Source organism: Aythya ferina (genome assembly GCF_964211825.1).
Source record: "Aythya ferina genome assembly, chromosome: Z".
In the NCBI taxonomy this organism is placed as follows: domain Eukaryota; kingdom Metazoa; phylum Chordata; class Aves; order Anseriformes; family Anatidae; genus Aythya; species Aythya ferina.
In genome coordinates this window covers 23,791,911-23,803,830 of record NC_140299.1, presented here as the reverse complement: position 1 = coordinate 23,803,830, position 11,920 = coordinate 23,791,911, and the positions used below count along the sequence as shown (strand labels likewise).

Sequence of the window (11,920 nt, the reverse complement as noted above, 5' to 3'; positions counted from 1 at the left end):
TTCAGCTTTGGGCCCCTCACTACCAGAAGGACATTGAGGCCCTGGAGCATGTCCAGAGCAGGGCTACGAAGCTGGTGAAGGGCCTGGAACACAAGTCCTATGGGGAGCGACTGAGGGCACTGGGGGTGTTTAGTCTGGAGAAGAGGATGCTCAGGGGAGACCTCATTGCTCTCTGCAGCTACCTGAAAGGAAGGTGTGGGGAGCTGGGGGTCAGCCTCTTCTCACAGATAATCAGTGATAGGAGTAGAGGGAATGGCCTCAATTTGCACCAGGGGAGGTTCAGGTTGGAAATGAGGATGTATTTCTTCTCAGAAAGAGCAGTCAGGCATTGGAACTGGTTGCCCAGGGAGGTGGTGGAGTCACCGTCCCTGGGGGTTCTCAAGGAGAGGTTGGACGTGGTGCTTATGGACATGGTTTAGTGGATGACATTGGTGGTGGTAGGGGGATGGTTTTTCCAACCTTAGTGATTCTATGAACTCCTAGGAGAAGAGACAGACTTTTTGCTATTCCTAGGTGCAGAGGCTCACCCAGCCATTGGGATCCTGCTCTAGAAGCAGGACCTGTAGCTACCACCCCAGTGACAGTGATGTGAAAGGTGAACCAACTACCGTGCTGAGTGCCACTGCCATGTCTACGGTGCTGCAAGTGCTCACAGCAGGTGGTTTTATGGTGAAAACAGCCCCTCGCCGTTTAGTTTCTGTAACTCTATATGTAGAGAAGGGTCACCTCTTACCAGACTACTAAAAACTGTCTTTCATTCTTACTTGGTACCTGCAGGTCTGAACAGCTGTGTCACAGCCCTCGCAGGGAGGGCTCACACGTGGAGGCTTCATAAAAATGCCACTGTGATCTTAAGCAGAGGAAATTTTGCTGTTCTTACTCCCACTCCTTTGCACTGCACAAAGTCAGGCCTGTTGACATGCGAGGCAAAAGTTAATGCCACGCTTGGCAATTATTCCTTTGTTTAGTTTTACTTTTGCTGTAAATCCTCTTCTAGTAGTGCATTGTTACTCTTAATAATGTTTGGTGCCACATCTGATATGGACTCATGGTATGACTTGTATAATTTATCTTTTATTTTAGACTGACATTAGGATTTCTTCTCTTCATGGCAACAGGACATGTCAGCTCATATTTGTAAGTGTTTAAATGACTTCTTAATCTAGTCTTGAAAATCTCTTTTAAGTGAACTGAGAGGTTTTACTGGGATGTTAACTTTCTAGCTAATCTCATGTTCAAGACCAGATACATCGTTTTAATATCAAACATCATTCATCTCCTTCCTTTCCAGGTAAAGTCCTCTCTGAATCTCTTTGGTCTCCACAGTGAAAAAGTTCTGAGTGAATATAACTCTAAGTATCTGAGATGGGTCAAATTCTCAGCCCTTCAATGGTTAAATAAAGGTAATTCTTCAGTAGTGCTGACTTCATTCCTTTGGGGTTTTTCCATCTCCTCAAACACGTGGTACTCTCCGTCTCTCCTTTTTCTGATGCAATGCAGCCTACATTATTGAAACACTCCATTGCTGATTTACTAATTAGCCTTTATTACCAGAATTGGTCTGACCTTATCTACCTTCAGTACTGTTCTTCCTGGCTCTGTTCCTCCAGAGCATTCTCATCTATTCCCATGTACAATGAACATTCAGGAGCTTGTTTGGGTTATGAGTCAGAAGATAAGCCAGTCTCCCAGTCTGCAGCCGTAGCTGTAAGGCTCCTGAGGTTTAGCTGTAATCTCCAATATTCTTTGCAGTAATTGTTATTTTCTTTACAGGGTAGATTGAGGGATCAATATCTAAAAGTAGTAGAGATATTATTATAATTTGTCTGGCATTTGTAATCCAGACTATAGGTTGTTGAGAGCAAATTTTACAGCCATAGAAGTTCATGCCTTAAATACCCCAACAGTTTTTTCCCACTGCTAAGCAGAATGTGAACGTCCAGAGTCTCCAGTAAGTGGGGAACAGTCTCAGGAGACAGAGGAAGGTTTGTTCCCCCAAACAAGAAGAGTACTTCTTGCTCTGACAAGGCCACTGGAGCTGGTGGGAAGATGTTGTCCCACCTTCTCCTTCCTGAGCAGCTGATACAACAGTGCCGTGACACAAATAATCAAAATAACATTAACGTAAACCAAACAGTAACCAACCCAGGAAACCTTTCTGCTGGAGTAGGCGACCATGCACTGCAGTCTCCCACAGATGTCCTTATCTGCTCACCAGTGTAAGGTGGTGTGTAGGAAGCCTGCCCTGGGGGGTTGATTCACCGGCAACCAGCAAGATTAAATGAAATTACAGCCTTGTTTAGATGAAGGGCTAGGGCTTCTGGGAGAAGCTGTGGTGTTCAGCCCAGCGACAAAACGTGTTATCTCACAGTTATGTGCACAACTCATCGCAAATTGATGGCATTTGGGGTTTCATCCTTTGAGAGGATCTGCTGTGTTGTATTCCTTAGGGCCTGGCTGATTTCTTTGCATCCCAGGGTCTTCTGCCTCCAGTGGAGCAACAGCACCCGGCACCAGTTCAGGGTTTAAGCACAGGGAGTTACAAGCTGCTGAATACCGATTCATGTCCTGCTCCTCAGGAATGTGACACTGCATACTCTTGGCATCCAGGCACCTCCTTAATGTTTTGGTACCCAGATAAAATGTATAAGAAATTCCTTGCATTACATGAATGTGCCTACATCACAATAACCACAACATGATTTGGGAAAGAATTTCTTTAAAATATGTTTTTAGCCTGGAAATTGAATGACTTCCACAAAGTGTGAAGCACTTCTTATGGAAGGTTCTGCCTCTTGCTCACTTTTTTTATCAGATAGATACACTTTTTACTGTTTCATTGTTATACTTAGCATATTTTTAGGTGCATAGCACTTCTAGGAGAGCACTGTGGATAAGACTGTTGTAAAATGTTGTCTCCTACATTTGTGATATAGACTGTACAGACTTATTATACAGGAGTATACAGCAGGCAAAGGGGCAAAACAGTTTCCATGTTAGGCATTGTTAAATTATTGATAGCATAAAGCTGACTGTTCATAAGCATGTTGGAGCATTTTGTACTGTTTGCAATAGGACCTGTAATTTTCCCCTTAGATTTTGTCCTAAGAGAAGACGGTGCAGTCATTACTCATTCCCTTTATAAAGCTATAGCAATTTGGCACTTAGTCCCTTAGTTGAGGGAGGAGAAGGGGACTGTGGTCTTTATTCAGGCATAGCCATTTTTCAAGAAAATAGAGCTGACAATGACAGAAGACTTCCCAATAGAGTAAACAAATCAGAGAAAGAGAAAAACAACAACAACAAAACAAAACAAAAAAAGCCCTCCAGAGTTCTCCCAACACTGCAAGCAATCCTCCTCAAACAAAGAAAGCAGTTCTTGTGGTAGTGACCAATTTCCTGTTCCCAAGCAGATGCTCTTGAAAAGGGTTGAATTCACCAATTCTTTTGGTAAAATTATTTTCTTTTGATTGTACTGGTACAACAAGACAATTGCCAGAATATGACTAAAAAAAACAATGGAAAACTAAGAACCATCATGTTAGTGTGGTTGGAAAGGCTGTCACCTGCATTAACAGCACTGAGCAGTGGCAGACTAGGAGGCTCCATCCAAAATCCTAGAAATGCTCAGAAAGCATACTCAACTCCCCAGATATATGAAGCAAACATCTATCTTTTCAGTCTGACCACTCACAGATAGAGAGAACAAGGGACTTTTAAATGACAGAGTGTGCAGCAACCAGACTTAAGCAAAGAGCAGCTCATAAAAGGTGAAACAGTTAGATTCATAACCAGGATGAAAGGCAAAGGGAGGAGAGTGAACCAAACAGCCTTGTAACTCCAGTAACTTTTACGGTCTTGGGCAAATCTAGTGGGCAGTCTTCCAACCACAGACAGAGCAAAGATGGGGTAAGCAAAGGGACTGCTGCCAGAAAATGTGGTGTCATAAATACGGGGAGCCTGCCCATACACAGAGGGCACAAACTACAGAGAAAAATCCCTGAATGCCATGATGAAAAAATATATACAGACAAAGAAATTGAAGGAACAAGAAACAAGCAGGCATCCAAGAGGTGGGTTTTTGAACTTACATTATCTCTGTGTGGCACAAAATGGCAAAGGAAACCACCAACCACAAAACACACAAATGAAAACAAATGTCATAGAATGGTTCAGGTTGGAAGGGATCTTAAAGATCATCTAACTCCAACGCCCCTGCCTTAGGCTGGACGCCACCCACTAGATCAGGTTGGCCAAGGCCCCATCCAGCCTAGCCTTGAACACCTCCAGGGGTGGGGCATCCACAGCTTCTCTGGGCAACCTGTGCCAGTGCCTCACTTCCCTTACAGTGAAGAATTTCCTCCTAATGTCTACTCTAAATCTATCTTTTAGTTTAAGACCATTCCCCCTTGTCCTATCATTATCTACACCAGTAAAAAGACCTTCTCAATTTCTTTTGTAAGACCCCTTAAGTACTGAAAAGTTGCAATGAGGTCTCCCTGGAGCCTTCTCTTACCCAGGCTGAACAGCCCCTGCTCTCTCAGCCTTTCTTTGTAGAAGAGGTGCTCCAGCCCTCTGATCATCTTTGTAGCCCTCCTCTGGACTCACCCTAACAGATCCACATCTTCCTTGCACTGGGGGCAAGGACTGGACTCCAGGTGGGACCTCACAAGGGCAGAGCAGAGAGGCACAATCCCCTCCATCCACATGCTAGCCACCCCTCTGTTGATGCAGCCCAGGATGCAATTGGCCCTCTGGGCTGCAAGCATGCACTGTTGGCTCATGTTGAGTTTTTTGTCCACCAGAAACCCCGAGTCCTTCTCCACAGGGCTGCTCTCAGTGAGTTCTTCTTCCAGGCTGTGTTCATGTCTGGGATAGCCCCAGCGCAGGTGCAACACCTAACACCTGGACTTGTTGAACCTCATTATGTTCATGTGGGCCCAATTCTCCAGCCTGTCCAGGTCCCTTTGGATGGCATCCCTTCCTTCTGATGTCTCAACCTCACCACTCAGCTTGGTGTCATCTGAAAACTTGATGATGGTGCACTCAATCCTGAGTCTGTGTCATTGATGAAGATACTGAAAAGCATGTCCCAGGATAGATCCCTGAGGGACACCACTCATCACCAGTCTCCACCTGGACAGGGAGCCATTGACCACCATGCTCTGGGTGGGGCTATTGAGCCAATTCCTTATCCATCAGATGGTCTACCCTTCAAATCCATATCTTTACAGGTTAGGATGTCATGCAGAACCATGTCAAAGGCCTTACAGAAGTCCAAGTAGATGACATGAGTTGATCTTCCCTTTTTGACTGATGCAGTTACTCCATCGTAGAAGGCCACCAGCCTGGTCAGGCATGACTTACCCTTGGTTGTTTCAGATCACCTCCTTGTCCTGCATGTGCCTGAACATTGCCTTCAGGAGGATTCGTTCCATGATCTTGCCAGGCACAGAGGTGAGGCTCACCAGTCTGTAGTTCCTCAGGTCTTCCTTTCTATCCTTTTTAAAAATGGGAACGATGTTTCCTTTTTTCCAGTCACTGAGGACTCCATCTGACTGCCATGATTTTGCAAATATGATGGAGAGGGGCTTGGCGACTACATCAGCCAAGTCTCTCAGGACTCTGGGATGCATGTCATCAGGGCCCATAGACCTGTAGTTGTGAAGTTGTGTCAGGAGGTCCTGTACTTGCTCTTTGCTTAGAGTGGGAGTGACTCTGCTCCCCCAGTCCCAGCCTAGAGGTTCAGGGACTTGAGAGATGTGGGAAGCCTGACCACTAGTGAAGACTGAGGTGAAGAAGTTAAGTACCTCTTCCTTGTCAGTGAGCTCAATGTCCATAAAATGTCCATAAAGCTTGGTGGAGTACCAGGTGCAAGAGAAGGACAGAAGTCATGAATATACTTGAAGCCAAAGGCCAAAAGCTGGACAGATCCTGGAACATGGCTCAGCGTGGTATGCTACAAAGGCACCCTGAGCCTTTTTCAAAGAAAGAAAGTGAAATTGCAGCAAAACAAATCAAATCAAAATCATATGATGGGATGTTCACAAAAACAAAAAACAAAACAAACAAAAACAAAAACAAGCAAACAAAAAATAGCTGTAATTGAAGGGGAAGAGACAGGTTGAGATTTCAGGTAGAGAACAAGAAAAACAAAGCCTCTACTTTTATGAAAATATATGACCCTAGCAACCCCTGAAACCAAAAGAAATGCTTCTCTTGTAGACAATTGGCAAACTGAAGCTGTAGCAGGAGGAACTAAATCTTCTGTTCCATCAAGGCAGCAAGAAGGCTAGTAAATTACCATGATGTTGGTTTTTTTTGATGGACTGGGATGTCTTCCAGACTTGTTACATGTGATAATAGATAAAACAGTTTGGCTGTTGTAGAATCTGACTCCCAGAAAATCAATTCCATTACAAGAGCAAAACAACTAACAATGGGAGCCGCAAAGAGAATGGAAAAGGAGATAGTATTGTCACAGAAGCCAAGAGTTGGACGAGTAGCATGGTACTCACTGAGAAACCAGGCAAGTTATTTGCAAGAGACCCACTTGCTTCAAACAAAGCAATAAAAAGAGCTCAGCATCAAAGGTCTGCAAAGGGAGAAATATAAACTGACATGACATCAGCAAAATATGTTGTCAACCAGAGCCAAGAGTGGTTATTAATGAATGTCATTGGAGCTACTTCACCATATTTGGGATGTCATCAGATTGATAGAAATGGCAAAGAATGACATTTGGGGTAAAAGCTGAGGGCAAGACTTTCAGTGTTACCAGAAAGATGCACAAACAAGATTCTTAAGAAGTTGCTTCACAGCGGGTGATGTTTTGGCAACATAGATGCAATGATAGATTGGTGAAGGCTTCTGTGAAGCATAGCAGAAATCCCCACAGTCTGCTGGGAGCACCCATGGAAACGGAAATGCAGCCAGGAGTGGTGTCGCATGCAGAAGCCCTCTTATCATGCAAGGTCTGTGACCCAATCTTGGGAAGGCAGCAGTAATAAAACAGATACCTACACTGAAGAGATTCAGTTGGTTTAGAGATTATACAAATTTGTAAACTAATTACACTTCTCTCCTCTACCCTTCTATTTTTTTTTTCTGTGTAAGTAATCTTTTATGATTACTGTTATACAAATGTGGCATATGGCTACCTCAACACAATGTAGCCATCTCATACCTCAGATGCAGCTTACCCATCTCAAAATACTGGGACGTGTATAGAAAGGTGTGACAGAGGCTACAGAAGTGACAGTAAGTGGCTTCTGTATTGAAAGTAAAACTGGAACAGGGTCTTGCATGACCGTGTACACGTGGAAATTACATGACAAGTTCATCCAACATGTCCAAGCATGGGAAGGAGGTAACCATGAATGACTAGATAACTTTTTAAAAAGTCGTTACTATCAGCATCTGAAAGATTTCAACACATGCTATTGATACTTCAAAGCTGGCATTTAAACATGTACTTGAGAAGACTGAGATGTGCCTAGCTGGCTTCTTTTCTGAAAGAACGTTGTAACACGAAGCATGGCAGCTCACCAAAAATATGACATCATCAAATTGAAAGAAACACAAGCAGCTGAACGACACAGAAAGCATCAATCAAGGTAGTTATGAGGCAACTTCAAGACAGAGGTTAGAAGGAGTCTGAGAACAAGTCCTGTAAAACAGCTAATTGCAAGTGCTCCTGCCAGTCATTCTGCTGGGAGGGTGAATGCTCAGAATGAGGCATGATCTGTCTCTGAGGATGGGTGAGATGGGATGAGTGGACCGTGACAACATCATATGTAAAAGCAGTCATATCACAGCAAAAGTTTTTCTAATGGACACTTTTGATGCACGCTGGAGAAAAAGCTGGGAAAGCAGAGATGCTGCAGCCAGCTTGACATAAGACCTTGTGATCACATCTGATGTATGTGGGAAAATTATAAGGCAATTAAAATAAATCCCTTCCCTAGCAGACCTGGGAGCATTGAAGGGATGGAATTTTTCATTGCAGCCATCCATTGTGTGTGCAATAAATACTGCTGTGCTCAGACTCCTGGGGACCAGAGACACAGGCAATACAATTGTACTGACTGTCCTGGACAACACAAGGAAGATTCAGCTGGCTGAAGTCTCATGGTGTAGTTTCACAGGGGAAATCCAGGTTACTCAAAACTCCTTACAAATTACCTGTGTCTGGGAATTCTCTTGCATCCAATAACCACATGTGGAAGAGGGCTAGAAATGTTTTTTCCTGTCTAACAGAGATTTGTGATTACTTGGGCCCAGCTTGCCACTTGCCCAGAATATTTCACTGAAGGCTCACAAGCTGTCAAATGAAAAGCAGTTATAGTTACTAAGATTCATTTAAAGTGCAAATAAATAAATAAATAATAATCAAAGACTCCTCCAAACATGTGGAAAACTCTTTTTGAAAGACTGTGAAACTCAGTGCTGCAAATTCCATCACTGCTCCAGCCACTGGGATGTGCATGAAGAACAGACAGAGAGGAAGAGGCAAGCAGGGGGGACCGTGTCTCCCACCAGGAGTGGTCTGAATGGGACCCTCCCCATCCCAGGGGGGAAACTTTGTCTAGGCTAGCCCATGGTAAGTCCCCTTCCCTGGGCTTGTGCTGATGCATCTCCAGGCAGAGCACCAGCAAGACACGTCCAGAGGGTGCTTGACCTCTCTTCCCAATTTAGTTTGCTGAGGTCACTTAGCATTTCTCTTGGTTTTTTTTTTTTCTTTTTCTTTTCTTCCTCCCTATTTTTCTCTCTCTCTTTTTTTTTATTATTTATTTATTTATTTATTTATTTTTCCTGAGGGGTGGGAACAATTACTTTTGCTATGAATGGACAGCAGAAAATCAATGGGAACAGTGCCCATAGGGGAAAGGCAGGCTGTAGGATAACCCCCCAGACATTCTCCCATCCTTGACTGCTCCAGCTCAGTATCCTGACTTAGATGTACATCTACTTTTTTTTTTTTTTCCAGGTACTTTTCCAGGTACTTGTCCAGTATCCCCTTGAGCCCCTGTAAACCTTCACTAGTTACTGCCTTGGCACATTCTTGTTTTATGCTCAAACACCAAGTGCAACCTTAAGTTTTTGCTTGATTCCTCTATGTGGAGAGTTGTAAAACAGCCTTTTCAGTGGAGAAAATCCTTGAAGTGGCTCAAGGCTCATGGTGTGTAGCTGCATTAATTTCTAGAAAAGTCCTTGGTGAAGACAAGAAAAATAAAACACTCCAGATTTTTCATTTTATCAGATCGTTATACCAGCAGCTTCTCTTCAGATTTAGATCCTATCCCCACTAAGGAGAGTTTTAAAACTTTATACACTGAACAGAAAGTTATATTCAAGTATAATCAAATGGCATTAATAGCTTCCATTTGATTTTTTTTTTTTTTTTTTTTTTTTTTTTCAGTGCTCCTGGACATGCATCTCATATTGATTTTTTTCTGAGAAGTCCTGAACTATCTGCTATGGAGGTGTCTGTTTACCACTTTGACCACCACTCGCCATCCATTGGCAGATGAAGCCCATCCCTAAATTCACCTAGGGCAAGGTTCTTTCCTTCCACTGCTGCTCTTGAGGGGGATTTGGTGCCACCCTCAGAGGGAGTGAACGTTAATGAGCAAGAAACGGCTGACATCACAGGCGAGTGATATTGATTTGGGTTCATGACACAGAGATGTTAATAACTAGACAGGGGCAGAACCACTTTTTTTTTTTTTTTTCTCCTCAACCTGTGGGAATTTCTAAGCTTTTGCAATTTTTCTGTATCTCATGTCAAGGCAGCAAGTTGAAATACTGAAAGCCCAGCCAAATCCTATCTCAATTCTTCCTTCTTGATCACGTTGTTCTAAGTGCCTTTCAATTTCCGATGCATTTTTCCTCTTATTTTTTTCCCTCTAACTGCTACTGTAATACCCACCTTGCGTGACACAGCAAATGTCTAACTATTTCAAAACAAAACAAAATAAAACATTTGAATGAGATGTCTCAACAATATAAAAAGGCTTCTCTGAATATTTCAAGACAAGAAACTCTTCTTATAAACGAAGAGACGGGTGTAATCAAGTGGGGACATGCTGAACCCCCTGCAGCCCTGGGCATCTTGTTGTCACCAGAGATCATGCTGTGGTTCTAGAAAGTCCTCTGACCTCCTGAGTACTCAGGGCCACTGCTTTGGAGAATTTTGTCAGTGACACCAGAAGCAGCAGTTTAACAGCGGATCTGTTTCATGGACATTTCTTCTATGACATCTCACACACCAATGCAAGTTAAGGTAAATGCACCCAGATAGAATCAACCCATGTCTACTCCATGTAAAATAGCATTTATCCATTTCCCATGCCTGCAGACTTTATTCAGCTCTGCATGATAGATGCAACCAGCTGGTCCAGAATTGTGATATTTGTGAATTGACTTGGATGAGTTTTTAACCAAGCTCCATTCCTAACAGAGTCCTAAAAGAGTGAAACCATCCTGTGAGATAAGAAAAAGGAATGATAGCAAAAAAAAAAGTCAAAGAAAAAAAAAAGACAAAAAAAAAAAAAAAAAAGAGACTGGAGACTCAGTATAATACTGATAGAATAAAAATGGTTTTGTGTACTGATGTCTTGGCTGAGTGCTGTGGCTTAGTGTTTGGGATGGGAAAGTGCTTGGTCTTGCATCTCTAGCTACCTGCAACAGTGCATGATGGTCTCCTGAGGTGCGTAGCAGAGTTTTAATTTGTTTGCTCAGAACAATTTATCTACCATTTTTGAACCTTACACATGCAAGGTTTCAGCAATTAAAACATTAAAAACCATTCCACCTCCCTGTTTCATTCCAATGTTGAAAGAAAAGATACTTCATATGCATTATTGAACATTGAAGACAAGCATAGAATTGAAAAACAGACAAGCCAGAACTAAGCAAAATATACTTGGCAGCATACCTGTTATGCTCTTGCTCAGCTCAAAAAAGCCTGGCTGAAATTGCCCTGTGATACCCAACTCGTGCTATGCACCATGTAGAAATCACAACCCAAGGAAGATCTTTGGCAGTGTTTTGTCAGCAGATAAGTTGGCTAAAGATTAACCTCTTTTTTTTGCAATCCCTAATCAGACGTTTCCATTCATACGACTGCTCTGTACTCTGAACCTTGAGTTAATGTGTCTCTGTTTTACAGGAAAGCTTTGCTCATGTCGCTTTTGGGCTCTGCAGACTTCCCAATGTGACCTCCTGCACCCAGCTCCGGAGGGAACACGATGCTGCCCCCACTTAGGTCACGTTAGTTAACAAGTTCGACTCAGGTCCAATGGTTAGCTTGTAAAGCACGACTTGTGGCTTCCAACTGAAGATGACCATCCTGGAAGACTTTTACAGAGTGACAGGAAGCACTACAATTCTGAATTTCACAAGAGATGGACAAAGATTTTGCCAAATCCCTATGCAGGAGAAAAGCAAGCCTGAAACAGATTGTTTGCCTCAGAAAGCAGACCCTGCCAGCAGAGCATCTACAAGCCCTCAAGAGTCTTCCGTTAAAAATCAAATTGAAAACTAGACATTATGCACTGCAGCTTTTCTGGGTTGTAAGCTAATGTGGTATTTACTTTTTTATTTATTTTTAAAATATAAGTAAGAGAGAAATATTAGCTCAATGTTGTAATTTTGTGGTACTAAGTGTCAAAAATGAAACAGAAATAAAAGACATAATGGCATCCAAAGTGCTCGGTTTGCACAGCAAAGGTTGCATTTTCATTTCAGCAGTTTAGGATTGTTTGATGATTTCTGGGTCAAGCAGCACTGGTGCAGTTGAGCTGGTTGCTGGGCTGGCGCAGGGTGCAAGGATATAAAATATTCCCATAGAGCAGATCCTGGGCTCCCTGGTTCATTCTGGCACACAGCCAGCAGCACAGGGTGAGGAAGAAAAGAG

The 11,920-nt window shown here is 43.0% G+C and overlaps 1 long non-coding RNA gene across 1 annotated transcript; it reads left to right on the top strand.

The window, feature by feature from the left end:
* Positions 1–1,084: 1,084 nt before the first annotated feature.
* Positions 1,085–11,436, top strand: LOC311427166. The gene is made up of 3 exons (XR_014687234.1): positions 1,085–1,137; positions 9,422–9,654; positions 11,174–11,436. It is a non-coding gene; the product is annotated as an uncharacterized lncRNA (long non-coding RNA).
* Positions 11,437–11,920: the final 484 nt, after the last annotated feature.